The 15,950-nt window shown below is 50.4% G+C and overlaps 1 protein-coding gene across 1 annotated transcript in view; it reads right to left on the bottom strand.

The window, feature by feature from the left end:
- Window positions 1–3,248: 3,248 nt before the first annotated feature.
- map2k1 (mitogen-activated protein kinase kinase 1) overlaps window positions 3,249–15,950 on the bottom strand; it is a 348,516-nt gene continuing 335,814 nt past the window's right edge. The window contains exon 12 of the transcript XR_013573469.1: window positions 3,249–3,261. The gene's annotated coding sequence lies outside the window, so the exon portion shown is untranslated. The remainder of the gene's footprint in view (window positions 3,262–15,950) is intronic.

Raw genomic sequence — 15,950 nt, forward strand, 5'->3', positions numbered from 1 at the left:
TCCACTCCCAGGCCCATCGATCATACGCGCCCAACAAGCGAAAGGTTCAGGCCCAGGAAACCATTAAACTCCACCCATCTTCATTACAACATAGCCTGCTCTGGGCTGTCCTCAAACTGACCTGTTTCATATCTCCCTCTCCTCTATCCTGGCTTAATTAAACAAAAATGGATCACCTTTTGAACTGCCATTTCTTGAGGTATTCCAACAATCTCCAAAGCCCAGCATTTAATTGCCTTTCGAGCTATTAACCTCTTAAGGCAACGTGGCCCCAACCTTTTAAGTGTAATAGGCTCCAAGCTGCTTTAATAGGATTTATCCCATTTTCTACAGTTAAACTTTAATTCCTAAAACTAAGAACTGTATTCTAACACACGTGAACCATGAATACTCACAACAAAAGGTAGTGGAAATCTGGAACCCTCTCCTTCAGAAAGCTGTTGAGGCTAAGGGTTAATTGAAAACTTCAAATGTTAAGGGGATGAATGGATATGGAGCCAAGGTGGGTGGATGAAGTTAAGATTCAGATCAGCCATGATCTAATTGAATGGCAGAACAGCGTCAAGGGGCTGAATGGCCTCCTCCTGTTTCTATATTCATTCTTGACTTGACTCCTTATAGTAGCCAGCTCCACAATCGAACCACTCTCTGGCTGGTTTAATTAGCTGATGGTTGATCTGTACTTTGGAAAGTAACACCGAGGGTGTAGAATCAGCTGTCCGTTATATTCCCTGCCTGACGTGTTGTTCTGTTGTAGTCAATGGAAATGCTATTAGGCAGGGAGCGTAACAGTCAGTCCACATTTCCAGTTAATTGATACAGCCCTAGATAAATTACTAGCCCTTTTTATTTGGTACAACAGAAGTAGTAAAACATCATCTCAAATCCTGCACTCCCAAGAGTGGATTAATATTTTAGCATTATCTCTCTTCTGTCTCCAGTTTATTTGTGGCAAAAATACTTGGGGAAATTTTGTTAATATAATTTAGTGATATTGGCAGGTGAACACTTGCTTCTTTTCAGTATCGAAGTATCTATACAGTGCAGAAGGAGGTCATTCAGCCCATCAAGTCTGCACTGGCTGTCTGAAAGAGCATTCCATCTAGTCCCACTTCCCTGCCTTATCCCCGTAACCTTGCACATTCTCTCTTTTCAAATAGCAATCCAATTCCCTTTTGAATACCTCGATTGAACCTGCCTCCACCACCCTCTCAGGAAGCTTGTTCCAGATTCCAACCACCCTCTAGGTGAAAACATTTTTCCTCACATCACATTTACTCCTTTTGCCAATTATTTTGAATCTGTGCCCTCTAGTTCTTGATGTTCTCTTGAGTGGGAACAGTTTCTCACCATTTACCCTGTCCACGGCCCTCAAGATCTTGAATACTTCTATCATGTCTCCTCTCAGCCTTCTTTTCTCCAAGGAAAACAGTCCCAACCTCTCCAATCTATCCTCATAGCTACAGTTCTTCATCCTGGGAATCATTCTTGTGAATCTCCTCTGTACCCTCTCCAATGCCTTCACGTCCTTCCTCAAGTATGGCACCCAGATCTAGACACAGTATTCCAGATGAGGCCTAACTAGTGTCTTATATAAGTTCAACATGGCCTCCTTACTCTTGTACTCAATGCCCCTATTAATAAAGCCTAAGATGCTATATGCTTTATTAACTGCTCTCTCAACATGCCCTGCCACCTTCAGTCACCTATGTACGTATACAGAGATCTCTTTGCTGTATAACAGAGGCACACCAGAACAACGCGCTAATTGATTTCACAAGCTGAGTTTTCAGGCTAGCTTCACTTTTGACTCATCTATGAAGATGGGAAGGTAGAGAACACAAAATCAAAATCCTACAGATGCCAATCTGAAATAAAAAACAGAGTCTGGGAAACACTCAGGAGGCCAGACAGCAATAGTGCAGAAAAAGTTAGAGTTAATGGCTGGGGTCTTCTGGTCTCTGGATCGTCAGAGACCAGACATACTCCCCACAAGGTGCGCTTTGGGACCCTGCGGAGGTCCCGACGCACTGACTCAGTGGGAATTGCCCAGGAAGCTTGAACTTCTGATGGGAAATTCCCCTGCTTCCCAGGACCCTCTGAAAAAGGCCCTGACTATGAGTTATAGTCAGAGATTTTGGACAGTTCCAATTTACTTACCTGGGTAGTTGTTACCCAAGAAATGTTAGACAGAAAAATCCTAGACTAACTCCTGAGTAACTACACAACTGGGTAACTACACAACTGATCCGCCCGACCACCCCCGCCAACTCCACCCATCCCCCCAAACCCCAACTACCCCCAACCTAAACTGACTAGCCCCACCACCTGACTCCGCCCAACCCCCCAACCGAATTTGACTAGCCCCCACCTTGACAAGCCCTCAAGAATCCAACCCCATTATTCACCTACTGACCTAACCCACCCTACCCACCTTCTACCTACCACCTCACCTACCTGCCACCCTACCACTTCATGACCCTGTCACCCTACTGCCTCACCCACCTGCCACCCTACCCATCTGCCACCCTACCCACTTGCCTCACCCACCCTGCCCATTCATTCATTCATCCACAGACCCATTCACTAAATTCACACTGGGCATTTAAGTGGCATTTAGGGCCATAAAAAGGGGTCATGGTGTCTGCACTGATTCTCTTCGCTGCTCTCTGCGAGGATTCCTGCACTGAGGGAGTTATTCTGCTTCATGGGTCAGACGTCGAAGCCTTCTCAATGTATCCAGGTAAGTGGGTAGTTTTCTGCCTGATCAGCATTGGACACGGGGATTCTGACTCTGTTCAGAAGTTTTGGGCAAATGTTTCAGGTTGAAAATCTCTTGTAGGCTAAAACATTGGGAAGGATTTTATGTCCCGCAGGCGGGCGCGTGCCCAACCCGATCGTCATCTCACACTCACACGAAATTTTGGTTGGCGGGTGTGTCCGAGAGTCTGCAGCACACCCACCAACAATTAAGAGGTCTATTAAGGCCCTTAATCAATTAATTAAAAGCAATTTTTCACTGCCCGTCCAACCTTACTGTTGGCGGGCGGGCGAATTGGCCAGGCGGCTTTTGGATTTTTCATGAAGCCCCATTCACGGGCAGGATGAGGTTTCCAACCATAATTTTTAAAAAGTAAACATTTTTAGAAATCATGATTTCTAAAAATGTTTACTTTTTAAAAATTACGGTTGGAAACCTCATCCTGCCTGTTCGTGTGACTGAGTCATATGTGGGGACATGTTTCTCTTGTTTTTTTAAATCTTTATTTCTGTTTCTACAAATCTTCAGCTTCCTGAAGCAGCCCCCTGTCTTCAGTGGGCTTTCAGTGTGCGATTCCCAGCGCATGCGCAGACTTGTGCGCTCGCACTCCTCCCGCCCCCACACTGGCAGCCCTGAGGCCCTCAGCGCGTGTTTCACGCTGCCTGGCTGTTAGTCGGCCTAGCAGCCTGAAATCGTGGCTGGGGGGGCCAATCGCAGGCAGCCGCTCCCAGGCCTGCCCACCACGCCCGCCTGATGACCAGAAAATCCTGCCCGTTAACTCCATTTCTGTCGCCACAGCTGACCTTGCTGCTTTTTATATTTTCCAAGCTGGTATGTAGTCTTTTAAAAACTCAATAAAGGATACACAGAGATACACACCATCCCATTCACTCTCTGTAAATATATCCTCTCTTTCTCGATATTGAGGTTACACCATTTGAAGGAGAGGAGAAAGGCTTGCTTTATGTAACGCTTTTCACAACCTCAGAATGTGAAGTCAACATCACAAAACTGGCCAAAGCTCACCACCAATTGTCAGCCTCTCACTAGCAGGTAAGTACAAGAAACAGATGTGTATATACTGACATAAGAAGGGGTGTGCATCTGAAACTGTGGTTACCATAGAATCTTATAGCACAGAAGAAGGCCTTTCAGCCCATCATGCCTTTGAAGGAACTATCCAATTGTTCCTGCTCCCCTGCTATCTCCCCACGGACCTATTATATTTTTCCTTTTCGAGCTGGTTGTATAATCGAGGATTTATCCTGTTTCTCTATCGGTGTCATGACTGACCGAGATGCGACACGAGGTGCAGTCAGAAGGAAGAAATTTGTTTTACCAACAAGACCAAGACAATCTGTTGAGCTCAAATATTGCATCAAAAATGACGACAAGGAAGCAATCTGGAAATGAAAGTACCTCAGTGACTCCTGAATTAGATTGCGGATAGCTCTCAAAATTAGCTCTCTCCAATCGAGCTAAAGGGAACCCCATCATCCTGCATTAAACACCAGTGATTCTGCACTAATGCAATCAAGAAATATCCTGAATCAAATTAGAATTCTCTTCCAAACTGATTAGGGTATCTCACAGCAATTAGTGCGATTGTGGAACTTTCAGCAATTCATCAGAGACTTCTCACAAAGAAATGAAGCTACCTGGATTGGAATGGAGGCTGTTAATACTGTAAGACAAAAGATGGTTTATTTTTTGGGGGGGGTTTCAAATATAACTGGGATGGTACCAGGCATGAGGGACTTCAGTCGCATGGAGAAGCTAGGATTATTCTTGTTATGACCGTGCACTTGGTAAAGCTGAGTTATCTTTTTAAAATCCCAGAGGGAAACTTTAAACAACTGTCATAACCTATAATTTTAAGTGTTATGTTTAAGATGCGACTCTAAATTCAGGAATCATACCACCAGTTCGCGAGAGGTTTTATATTAAGCTAAATGAAACATTTTATTAATTTACACAAATTAAATTTGTACACATGGCTACAAATTACTACGATCATAACTTTTAACAAATGCCCAAACTAATCTCCATTAAGGCAACAGCAACCCATAGACTTAACCAGGCACCAGGCAAAGCATTTTCACCGTATGAATTCCAAATGAGGTTCTTTTCACTTTGGTTCCTGTGGCGACAGTTTGAGGCTCACAGCTGCTTTTAATCTCACATTGCCTCTGCCCTGCACACACAACACTGCTGAGGTTATACCTACCACCGCCCATTGAATGTAAATTCTCTTTGTATCACCAGCTTCTTTGAACTCCATCTTTTAACAATAAAACCCATTTCATAGCACTAATTTTATTAATAATATAAACATATTGCTTGGTATCTGCTAGCTCGGTGGTAGTTTTCACCCCACTTCTTGAATGCTCTATTCAAAAAACCCAAATACACTCTATCTCTCTGCTTACATCTCAAAACTAGCACACATCGAAGCACCCTTTAATCCAATTAAGCCACACCCACAGACTAAACCTCTATTTTAAAAGAGAAATATTTTCCAGTAATATTATATACATTAATAGCTTCATGACAATTCTCCTAGGAGTAGAAAAGGTTAAAAGGAGTTTTAAGCGAGGTGTTCAAAATTGAGTGGTTTTGATAGAAACTGTTTTCACTGGCAGGAGGGTTGGTGACCAGAGGGCGCAGATTGAAGAGAATTGGCAAAAGAACCAGAGGGGAGATGAGAATCTTTTTCACACAGTGAGTTGTTGTGATCTGGAACGCGCTGCCTGAAAGATCGGCGGAAGCAGATTCAATAGTAAAATTTTCAAAAGGGAATTGGATAAATACTTGAAAAGGAAAACTTTGCAGGACTGGGGTAAGAATCTGAGGTGAGAGTCTGATGATTGGGCTGAGTGATCACTGCAGTGACATAATTCTGATCTTAAAATAAGTTAATTGCAATGCTGCTTGGACCCTGGTGAAACATGTAGAAGTCATTTGTATTTGAGCCTGAGGAGACTGAAATCCTGCAAACAACAAGGGGAGTGGGACTAGTTGGATAACTCTTTCACAGAGCCAGCATAGGCAATATGGGCCAATTGGCCTAATTTTGAGCTGTAAAATTCTATTTATCCAATTTCCTTTTGAAGGTCACAATTGAATCTGCTTCCACCACCCTTCCAGGCAGCAGATCCCCAGATCACAACAATTCTTCATGTCACCTCATCATCTGTTGTTTGTCAAAGTCTGGATATTGTGCCAACTTGGGAGTCTTGTCTGCATTGTGGTCTTCCAGCCAGCACTTGGCAGCATTCTATCGTTACCAATAATGGGAGGAAGAGGAATAAGATACCTCCAGTTCCTCTCCCACCTTCACCTTTTATCGATTGCAATTAGCAAATACAAGTTCTGAGAAATATTGAATTTTACGCCGTTTTGTGCTCCAGTAATGTCCCCTGGTGGTTTGCAGGATTTCAGACTCCTCAGACTCAAACATATCTGAAAACAAACCACTTGTACATGTTTCACCAGGGTATAACTAGCATTGCAATTAACTTATTTTAAGATCAGAATTATGGGAAGAATTTCCCCCATGTCGGGCGTGTGGGAGCGGGCGTGGACCTGGACCATTTTACGCGGGTGGGCCAATTAAGGCCCACCCAGCATAGTTCTCGACTCCCGGGGATAGTGGGAGTGGGCAGGCGGCGGTGGGCGTGCACAGACCACCGGGTCCAACCCTCTGGCCTGTTTAAATGAAGGCCTGGTAACCTTTACAAGGCTGCTCACAATGGCCGGGAGAAGAGCACATCATAGGGGTAATGTGCATCATGCAAGTCTGGAGGGTAGGCCATCGAGGCAGGCCAGGCCAGGCCGGAGGGTGGGGCAGTGTGCCCCTCATTTCTCTGGGTGCCTAGCTGCCCTCCTGGAGGGGGTGGCAGCGCGACTGGTGATCCTTCTTCCGAGGGACGGGAGGCGGAGGCCTCCCTGACCAAACGTGCGTGGGAGGAGGTGACGGAGAGTGTCAGCTCCCATGAGGTGCTGCGGTGCACATGGGTCCAGTGCCGCAAAAGATTCAACAACCTCCTGCGCTCGGGAAGGGTGAGCACCATGTTGCCTCGGGTCACTTAATGCAGCCGTCACCCTTTCCCCCCAAACAGCCCCCCTCCCCTCACCCACCCCACCCCACCTCCTCCCCCGGCAACTCTGGATACAGTAACGGCATTGAATCCTTCACGGCATGTATCCCTCGCTGGGTGGGCCAGCAGATATTGCCCATGCCTAGTTCACCCTGAGAGGGTTGTGCTGAGATGGGTTCTGCATCGGCAGCATGTGTGACACTGGCACCCAGAGTGTAGAATGGGGGTGAAAGTCAAGGACCTGTGCCTAGGTAGAGAGCTGGAACTGGGAAGAATGTTAAAGTCAGTGTGGTAACATGCTGGGAGGGGAGCTTCCAGTTGGCAGAGCACCAATCCATCTGCTGGTCTTTGCGCTCCACATGCCTGTGCCACCTTGCTTAGCAAAGTAACACTTTGTGGTGCCTCATGTGAAGAAGGCAGCATTTGGGCAATGGGAGGTGGGGGGGTCAGCCCTGGCTTCTCTGCGTGAGGGTGCAGCAGCTGCAGGGTGATGAAGAACTGGAGCCCTGCAATGTCCCACTCTGGCTGGGTTGGCAGGGATGTGATGGGAATTCAGGTAGAGGCTGGACTAATCAATGCTCTTCTCTTGTTTTCAGGAGAAGACTGCGCACAATTCCACAGAGCGGATGTGGACTGGCGGAAGCCAGGCCCAGTTGGCGACCCTAACACCTTATGAGCAGCAGGCCATCGATCTGGAGAGGTGCCATGACCCCAGATCCACCAGTGGCGGTGAGGCTGGGGTGCCACGGAGAGGTATGTTTGGTGAGCACTCAGGTCACCATGTGTGTCCCAGAAGCCATTGCACTGCTGAATGCTCAGTGATTGGAGTTGGCAACACGGGTTGACCATTGATTATGGAAGGATGAGCACATAATGATCTGGGGGAGCGGCATGCAAATTGACATTGTCTGCACTGTAACTAAATCAAATGCCCTTTTTTTCCCTTTCAGCTTCACCGGAGCAGGGCCGGGAGGAGGAGGCAAAGGGCCCACCTCTCACCCGTGAGGCCCCAGAGGAAATCCACTCACCAGCGTCACACCATCTCAGCCAGGCAGGCACCAACACAGATACTAGTGCCTCAGTTAGAATTAGATCTTCGGCTAGTGTCCCGGGGCGCGGCGATGAGAGCCCTTCACACTCGCTTGAGGTGCGGGCGGAGACAGAGAGTGCCCAGGGTGCCGGCAGTCAGAGGACTGATGGGGACCAGGCACACGCTCGGTCAATGGCTGATGATGTGCCTCTGGAGTCGTCTGTGAGGCAGCAAATGCCGGAAGTGCAGCAGGGTAAGCGGGGGGATCTGGCAGAGACACATGAGGCTATGTGTGGAATGGTGCCTGTGCTGGAGGAGTCTACGCGGAGCATCACCGATGCAATGAGCCTCATGGCCGAGCGCCATGCTTCCCCCATGGAGAGAGTGAAGTCTCTCATGGAGAGGCTCCTCCAGGAGACCAATCAGGGCCTCCTGGGGTTGCGCTCGGACCTGCAAGCCCTCACAGCGGCATTGACCTCAGGTGGTCAGTGCTAGTGTGGGAGATGGTTTGGGCACCAAGTATCCCAGCACGGTGCCCATCCATCCACAGTGAGCAGAGAGGTCCGAAGTGACCTCAAGTTGGCACAGCAGCTGCCTGTCGTCTCTGCAGGCTCCTCTGCGAAGCCCTGTATCAATCCCAAACTAATCCCATTGCCCCGCTCTCTCCCCATAGCCCTGTATCAATCCCCAAACTAATCCCATTGCCCCGCTCTCTCCCCATAGCCCTGTACCAATCTCAAACTAACCCCATATATCTCCGCGCTCTCCCCTTGGCTCTGTTTCAATCCCAAAGTGATTCCACTGCCCCACTCACATAGCCCTGTATCAATCCCCAAACTAATCCCACTGCCCCGCTCTCTCCCCATAGCCCTGTATCAATCCCAAACTAATCCCACTGCCCCGCACTCTTCCCATAGCCCCGTATCAATCCCCAAACTAATCCCACTGCCCCGCTCTCTCCCCATAGCCCTGTATCAATCCCAAGCTAATCTCACTGCCCCGCTCTCTCCCCATAGCCCTGTATCAATCCCAAACTAATCCCACTGCCCCGCACTCTTCCCATAGCCCCGTATCAATCCCAAACTAATCCCACTGCCCCGCTCTCTCCCCATAGCCCTGTATCAATCCCCAAACTAATCCCACTGCCCCGCTCTCTCCCCATAGCCCTGTATCAATCCCAAACTAATCCCACTGCCCCGCTCTCTCCCCATAGCCCTGTATCAATCCCAAGATAATCTCACTGCCCCGCTCTCTCCCCATAGCCCTGTATCAATCCCCAAACTAATCTCACTGCCCTGCTCTCTCCCCATAGCCCTGTATCAATCCCAAACTAATCCCTCTGCCCTACTCCAGCCCTGTCCATCCTTTCCTAAACAGAACAGTTTATCTCCAAGATGCTGATCCACATCCTGCTGGTACTTCATTCTGATCTCTGTAATTGTAGCAGGGAAAAAACTGTTGCCATCTGTATCGGCCCCGAATTTCTCCAGCAGTGAGACGAAGTTGACTGTGCCAGGAACCAGCTGAGGAGACTCTGCAGCTTGCTTTTTCCTACCGCACTTCAGTCTCACTGCTCCTTCTGTAAGCCCAGCACTAGTGAGCATTTGCCTGGCTCTGGTTCAGAAATCTGTAGTTGCGCAGTTAATTCCATCAGATCAGAATGTGTTCGCTTAGATTTTCAACAGAGCGACACTGCCCTCTAGGGGTGTAATCTGCACAATAAAGCAGTGAATAGACCAGAAAAAAAACCCTTCAATTTGGGTATTTCAGGAAAATCAGACCAGAAGGTAAGATCACAGTGAGGAATGAAAATGTCAAACAGATAGACAAATTGTGTAGCCTAGGATAAAAGCAAAATACTGCTGATGCTGGAAATCTGAAATAAAAACAGAAAATGCTGGAAAAACTCAGCAGGTCTGGCAGCGTCTGTGGAAAGAGAAACAGCAAAGATAGTTTGAGTCTGTGTGGCTCTCCTTCAGAGCTAAAGAGTAGAAATGTGATGAAATTTATACTGTTTAAGGGGGGGCAGGGGGGTGGAGCAGGTGAAGCTGGATAGAAGGTCAGTGATAGGTGGAGGATAAGGAGATATTGACAAAAACATCATGGAAACAAAACAAAGCGAGTGTTAATGTTAGTGGCGAGGGCTAAAGAAGGTGCTGATAGTGGCATAAAGGTAAGAAAGCAGAATGTGTGAACACCAGGACAAGGGTCAGCAATCTGTGATAGAACAACATGGGACAAGTAACAGAGCCCATTTGGGGGTGGGGTGGGAGGAGGGGCAGTGGTTGGGGAAAAAAGGATAGAAAAAGGGATAAGGGGATAAAACAATGAATAAATGAATGGAAACAAACATAAGTAAATAAAAAATAAAAATAATTTTTTAAAAAGGGATTAACAAAGAGGTGAAGATAGAGGAGAGTGTTCATGTTCTGAAGTTGTTGAGCTCAGTGTTAAGTCCGGAAGACTGTAAAGTGCCTAGTCGGAAGATGAGGTGTTGTTCCTCCAGTTTGTGTTGAGCTTCACTGGAACATTGCAGCAGGCCAAGGACGGACATGTGGGCATGAGAGCAGGGTGGAGTGTTGAAATGGCAAGCGACAGGGAGGTCTGGGTAATGCTTGCAGACAGACTGAAGGTGTTCCGCAAAGCGGTTACCCAGTCTGCGTTTGGTGTCCCCAGTGTAGAGGAGACTGCATTGGGAGCAGGAGTCCAAATTGAAGGAGGTGCAAGTGAAATGCTGCTTCACCTGAAAGGAACGTTTGGGCCCTTGGACAGTGAGGCGTACTCTCCACTTCTCCCTTGGACAGAGGCCTGAACAATCCTCTTCCACCACCACTCTCCTCCATCTGGCTGAACTTGTTCTCTCACGGAACAATTTCTCCTTAAACTTGTCTCACTTCTTCCAAATAAAAGGTGTGGCTATGGGTACCCGCGCGGGCCCCAGTTATGCCTGTCTCTTTATGGGGTATGTGGAACATCCCTTGGCCCAGTCCTACTCAGGCCCCCTGCCACAACTTTCTTTTCGGTACATGGATGACTATCAGTGCTGCTTCCTGGACCTGGAAAAATTGATCAACTTTGCTTCCAATTTCCACCCTCCTACCACCTTCACATGGTCCATCTCCAACACTTCCCTTCCCGTCCTTGACCTCTCTGTATCCATTTCTGGTGATAAACTGTCCACCAATATTCATTACAAACCCACCGATTCCCACAGCTACTTCAACTACAGCTCCTCATACCCCTCTTCCTGTAGGGACCCCATCCCACTCTCTCAGTTCCTTCACCTCCATCGCATCTGTTCTGATGATGCCACTTTCCAAAACAGCACTTCTAACATGTCTTCCTTCTTCCTTAACCGAGGTTTCTCACCCACTGTGGTTGACAGGGCCCTCAATCGTGTCTGACCCATCTCCCGCGTCTCTGCCCTCACACCTTCCTCTCTCTCCCAGAGCCATGATAGGTTCCCCCTTGTCCTCGCTTTTCACCCTACCAACCTCCGCTTTCAAAGGATCATCCTCTGTCATTTCCGCCAACCCCAGCATGATGCCTCCACCAAACCCCCCTTGTCAGCATTCTGTAGGGACTGTTCCCTCCGGGACACCCTGGTCCAGTCTTCCATCATCCCCAACACCTCATCCCCTTCCCACGGCACTTTCCCTTGCAATCGTAGAAGGTGCAACACCTGCCCCTTTACCTCTGCCCTCCTCACAGTCTAAGGACCCAAACACTCCTTTCAGGTGAAGCAGCATTTCACTTGCACCTCCTTCAATTTAGTCTACTGCATTCACTGCTCCCAATGCGGTCTCCTCTACATTGGGGAGACCAAACACAGACTGGGTGACCGCTTTGCAGAACACCTTCGGTCTGTGGTCTGTCCGCAAGCATGACCCAGACCTCCCTGTCACTTGCCATTTCAACACTCCACCCTGCTCTCATGCCCACATGTCCGTCCTTGGCCTGCTGCAATGTTCCAGTGAAGCTCAATGCAAACTGGAGGAACAGCACCTCATCTTCCAACTAGGCACTTTATCGCCTTCTGGACTTAACATTGTGTTCAACAATTTCAGATCATGGGCTGAATTTTCTGTTTGGCTGGGGGAGGGTGGAGTGGGACCGGGCGCGGGTAGGCGTGGACCCAATAGCTGCCCATGATCAGGTCCGCGCCACCATTTTACACGGGTGGGCCAATTAAGGCCCGCCCAGCGTAATGCCCAACTCCTGAGGATGGTGGGAGTGGGCGGTCGGTGGCAGGAGTGCATTGTCCACCGGGTCCAATGGCGACCCGGTGACCTGTTTATCTGAAGCGCTGGCAGCCTTTGCAAGGCTGCTCACAATGGCAAGTGGAAGGGCTCACCAGGGCACTTCTGGCGAGGTGAGCAGTCCAGGCCGGAGGGTAGGGCGGGGGGCCAGCGTGCCCCTCGCTTTTCCGATGGCTGCCTTGTTGCCCTCGAGGAGGTGGCAGCGCTGCGGGAGGTGCTGGTTCCCCAGGATGGGAGGGGAAGGTCCCCCCACATGACGAAACGTGCCTGGGAGGAGGTGGCGGAGGTGATGAGCTCCTACGACGTGGTGAGGCGCACCTGGATCCAGTGCTGCAAGCGCTTCAATGACATGCTGCGCTCTGGCAGGGTGAGTGCCATGTTGGCATTGGGCATTTAACCCAGCAGGTCGGCTTACCCCACTGCTGCACCCCCACCCCCAAAGTCTGAGTGTCACGAGCGCATTGAATCATTGACGGCATTTGTCATTTGCTGGGTGGGCCGGCAGATATTGCCCATGCTGAGGTCACCCTGAGAGGGTGATGAGGAGGTGCGTTTTGCCCCCGCAGCATGTGTTACACTGAGTCCCACATGGCTGGTTTGGGGGTAACCTGGAGGAGCTGCACCTAGGTGCAAGACGTGTCCTAGTCAGGGCGATGAGATGCTGGGAGGGGAGCTTCAAGATGACGTGGCAACGAACCATCTGCTGCCCTCTGTGCTCCACGTGCTTGTGCCTCCTTGCTATGGAAGGATATACCGTGTGGTGCCTAATGTGATGTAGGCAGCATGTGGCCAAGGGGGTGGGGGGGCTGTGGAGCAGGCCTAGCATCTTAGTGTGAGTGTTCAGCAGCAGCGGGATGAGAAGGCTCTGGAGCCCTGATATGTCCCACTCTGGTTGGGGTGGGCCGTGCGTGAAGAGAGTCCATGTGCAATTTTCACTCATCAATGCTCATCTCTCATTTTCAGAAGAAGAATGCTCATAACGCAGCAGAGCGGGCGAGGATTGGCGATGGGCAGGTGCAGGTCGCCATTCTTAGCCACTTCGAGCAGGAGGCCCTGGATCTGGAGAGGCGCCATGCGCCCAGGCCCACTGGTGTCGGTGAGGCTGGGGTGCCACGGCCAGGTATTTATGCCCAACAGTGAGGTCAGCATTGTCCTCCCAACAGCCACAGCACTGCTGAATGTTAATTGATTTAATTTTGCAACATGGCTTGACCATTGGTTATGGAAGGATGTGCGCATAATGACCCAAGGTACAGGGATGCACTTTGTCATTGTCTCCTCGTTAACTGATCCAACGCCCTTGTTCTTCCTTTCAGCATCATCAGAGCAGGGCCGGGAGGAGGAGCAGCAGAGGCCCCTTCTCACACCTGAGGGGCCTGAAGTCTCACCAGCATCACACCATCTCTGCCAGGCAGGCACCAGCGCAGATACTAGCACCTCGGTGGGAATTAGAACATCGGCTAGTGTCTTGGGGCACAGCAGTGAGGGCACATTACAGTCGCTGGAGGAGCTGGCAGAGACAGAGAGTGCCGATGGCACCAGCAGGACTGCAGGGGACCAGGCACATGCTCAGTCGGTGCCTGATGATGTGCCTCTGGAGTCGTCCGCGACGCAGCCGGTGCAGGAAATGCAGCCGGGTGTGCGGGAGCATCTGGGGGAGATACATGAGGCTATGCTCGGCTTGGTCTCCGTGGTGGTGGAGTCTACGCGGATGCTCGCCGAAGCAATGAGCTACATGTCCGAGCGCCATGAGTCCTCCATGGAGAGAGTGGCGACTCTCGTGGAGAGGATACTCCAGGAGACCCGTCAGGGCTTCCTGGGAATGCGCTCTGACCAGCAAGCCCTCACATCGGCATTGACCTCAACTGACCAGTGCCAGTGTGGGAGATGGTTTGAACATCAACTTTCCCAGCTCGGTGCCCATCTATTCACGGTGAGCAGGGAGGTCCGACGTGACCTCATGTCGGCGCAGCAGCTGCCTGGTGTCTCTGCGGGCTCCTCTCAGGGCGCTCCGGATGAGGGCGGCATCTCCTCCACCCCTCTGCCAGTGACCGTTGCATCCGGTGAGGCGGCGACGGCTGGGGAGATGCCAGCTGTGGAACTGGCAGCTCCCTCCCAGGCGGGGCCAGCACTGGCTCCACGGGCCAGAGGACGACCGCCAAGGTCATCGAGGCCAACAGGACAGCAGAGTCAGCAGGCTGGCTCAGATACCACTCCCAGCGAGGGGGCAGCACCAAGACGTAGCACCTGGAAACGAAAACATAAGGTACCTTAGGCACACCACAGGTTTTTCACTGGTGCTTTTGTGTTGGCCCGAGATGAGGTCCTTATGATTTGCTTTGTTTGGTAACACTATTCTCTTTTTTTTGGAATAAGTCGGTTTGCTTGACAGAATAAATTCAGATATGTCACCATGGCTGAGGGTGCTTCTTTTCTTCTGCAAGCGTATGGTTTCGAAAACTATAATGAGTGCTTTGTTGGACATTCAGCTTTACTAAAAGGCCCTTAGTTACTGTTGCTAACCTGCCAGATTTTGCACTTAGGTGTCGAGTATCGAGCCTACAGCCCAGGCTTGTCCTGGTGATCCATCTGTGGTGTGCTAGTTGAAGGTTCATTGGATTAAAGCCTCCCGGGTGTCCCTGCCTCCCTGCAGTATGCCCGGGTCAGCGTCTACCCCCTCAGCATTTCCCTGTGCATGCTCACTCTCGGACTCACTGCTGGACTCATCGTGTGCAGCCGCAGCCACTGCGTCGACGTCTTCATCGTCCACTGTGTTCCCCCCTTTCCAGCGCAAGATTGTGGAGAGTGCAGCATGCAACCACTATCACCAAGACATGATCTGGGGAGTACTGGAGTGCGCCCCCTGAGTGGTCCAGGCATCGGAAGCGCATCTTGAGAAGACCAATGGCTCTCTCCACCACAGCCCTTGTGGTGCCCTGGCTCCTATTGTACCGCTGCTCAGCCTCTGTTCTTGGATGGCTGAGAGGCGTCATGAGCCACCTTCTGAGGGGATAGCCCTTGTCACCCGGCAGCCATCCATTCAGCCGGGCTGGAGCACTGAAGAGCCCTGGCACCTGGGAGTGTCTGAGGATGTAGGCGTCATGGGAGCTGCCTGGGTACCTTGCACAGACTTGTAGAATCAGCATCCTGTGGTCACACACTATCTGCACGTTCGTGGAGTGGAAGCCCTTCCTGTTGACGAAGGCACCGGGCTCACCTGCTGGCAACTTGATGGCCACATGTGTACAGTCTATAGCACCCTGGACACGGGGGAAGCCAGCAATGGCCACGAAGCCTCTGGTTCGCTGTGTCTGGCTTGCCTGGTCCCAACGGAAGTGGATGAAGGTCAATGCACGCCTGAACAGAGCGTCTGTAACCTGCTTAACACAAGTGTGGACAGCTGATTGGAAGACACCACAAAGATCACCCACCGACCCCTGGAAGAAGCCAGAAGCATAGAAGTTGAGGGCAGCTGTGACCTTCAGAGCCACTGGCATGGGTTGTCCACCCACACAGTTAGTGGAGATCTCAGGGCCAATCATCTGACAGATATAGTTGACTATCTCCCTTGAGAGGCGGAACCTCCTTCAGCACCGCACCTCAGACATATTGAGGTAGCTGCTTCGCCGCCTGTAAACCCTGGCAGCAGGATAGTGGCGTCTTCTGCGGCCCCGTCCACCTTGGTCTACCTCTTGGCCCTGCACCCCTTGTGCCTGTGCCTGTCCTCCCAAAGGTGGCTCCCCTGGAGGCTGAATGTGTACTCCTGGCCTCCTCCCCCTTCTGGCCCTCCCTTCCTCCTC

The sequence above is a fragment of the Cetorhinus maximus genome, chromosome 26 (genome assembly GCF_964194155.1).
Source record: "Cetorhinus maximus chromosome 26, sCetMax3.hap1.1, whole genome shotgun sequence".
Lineage (NCBI taxonomy): Eukaryota > Metazoa > Chordata > Chondrichthyes > Lamniformes > Cetorhinidae > Cetorhinus > Cetorhinus maximus.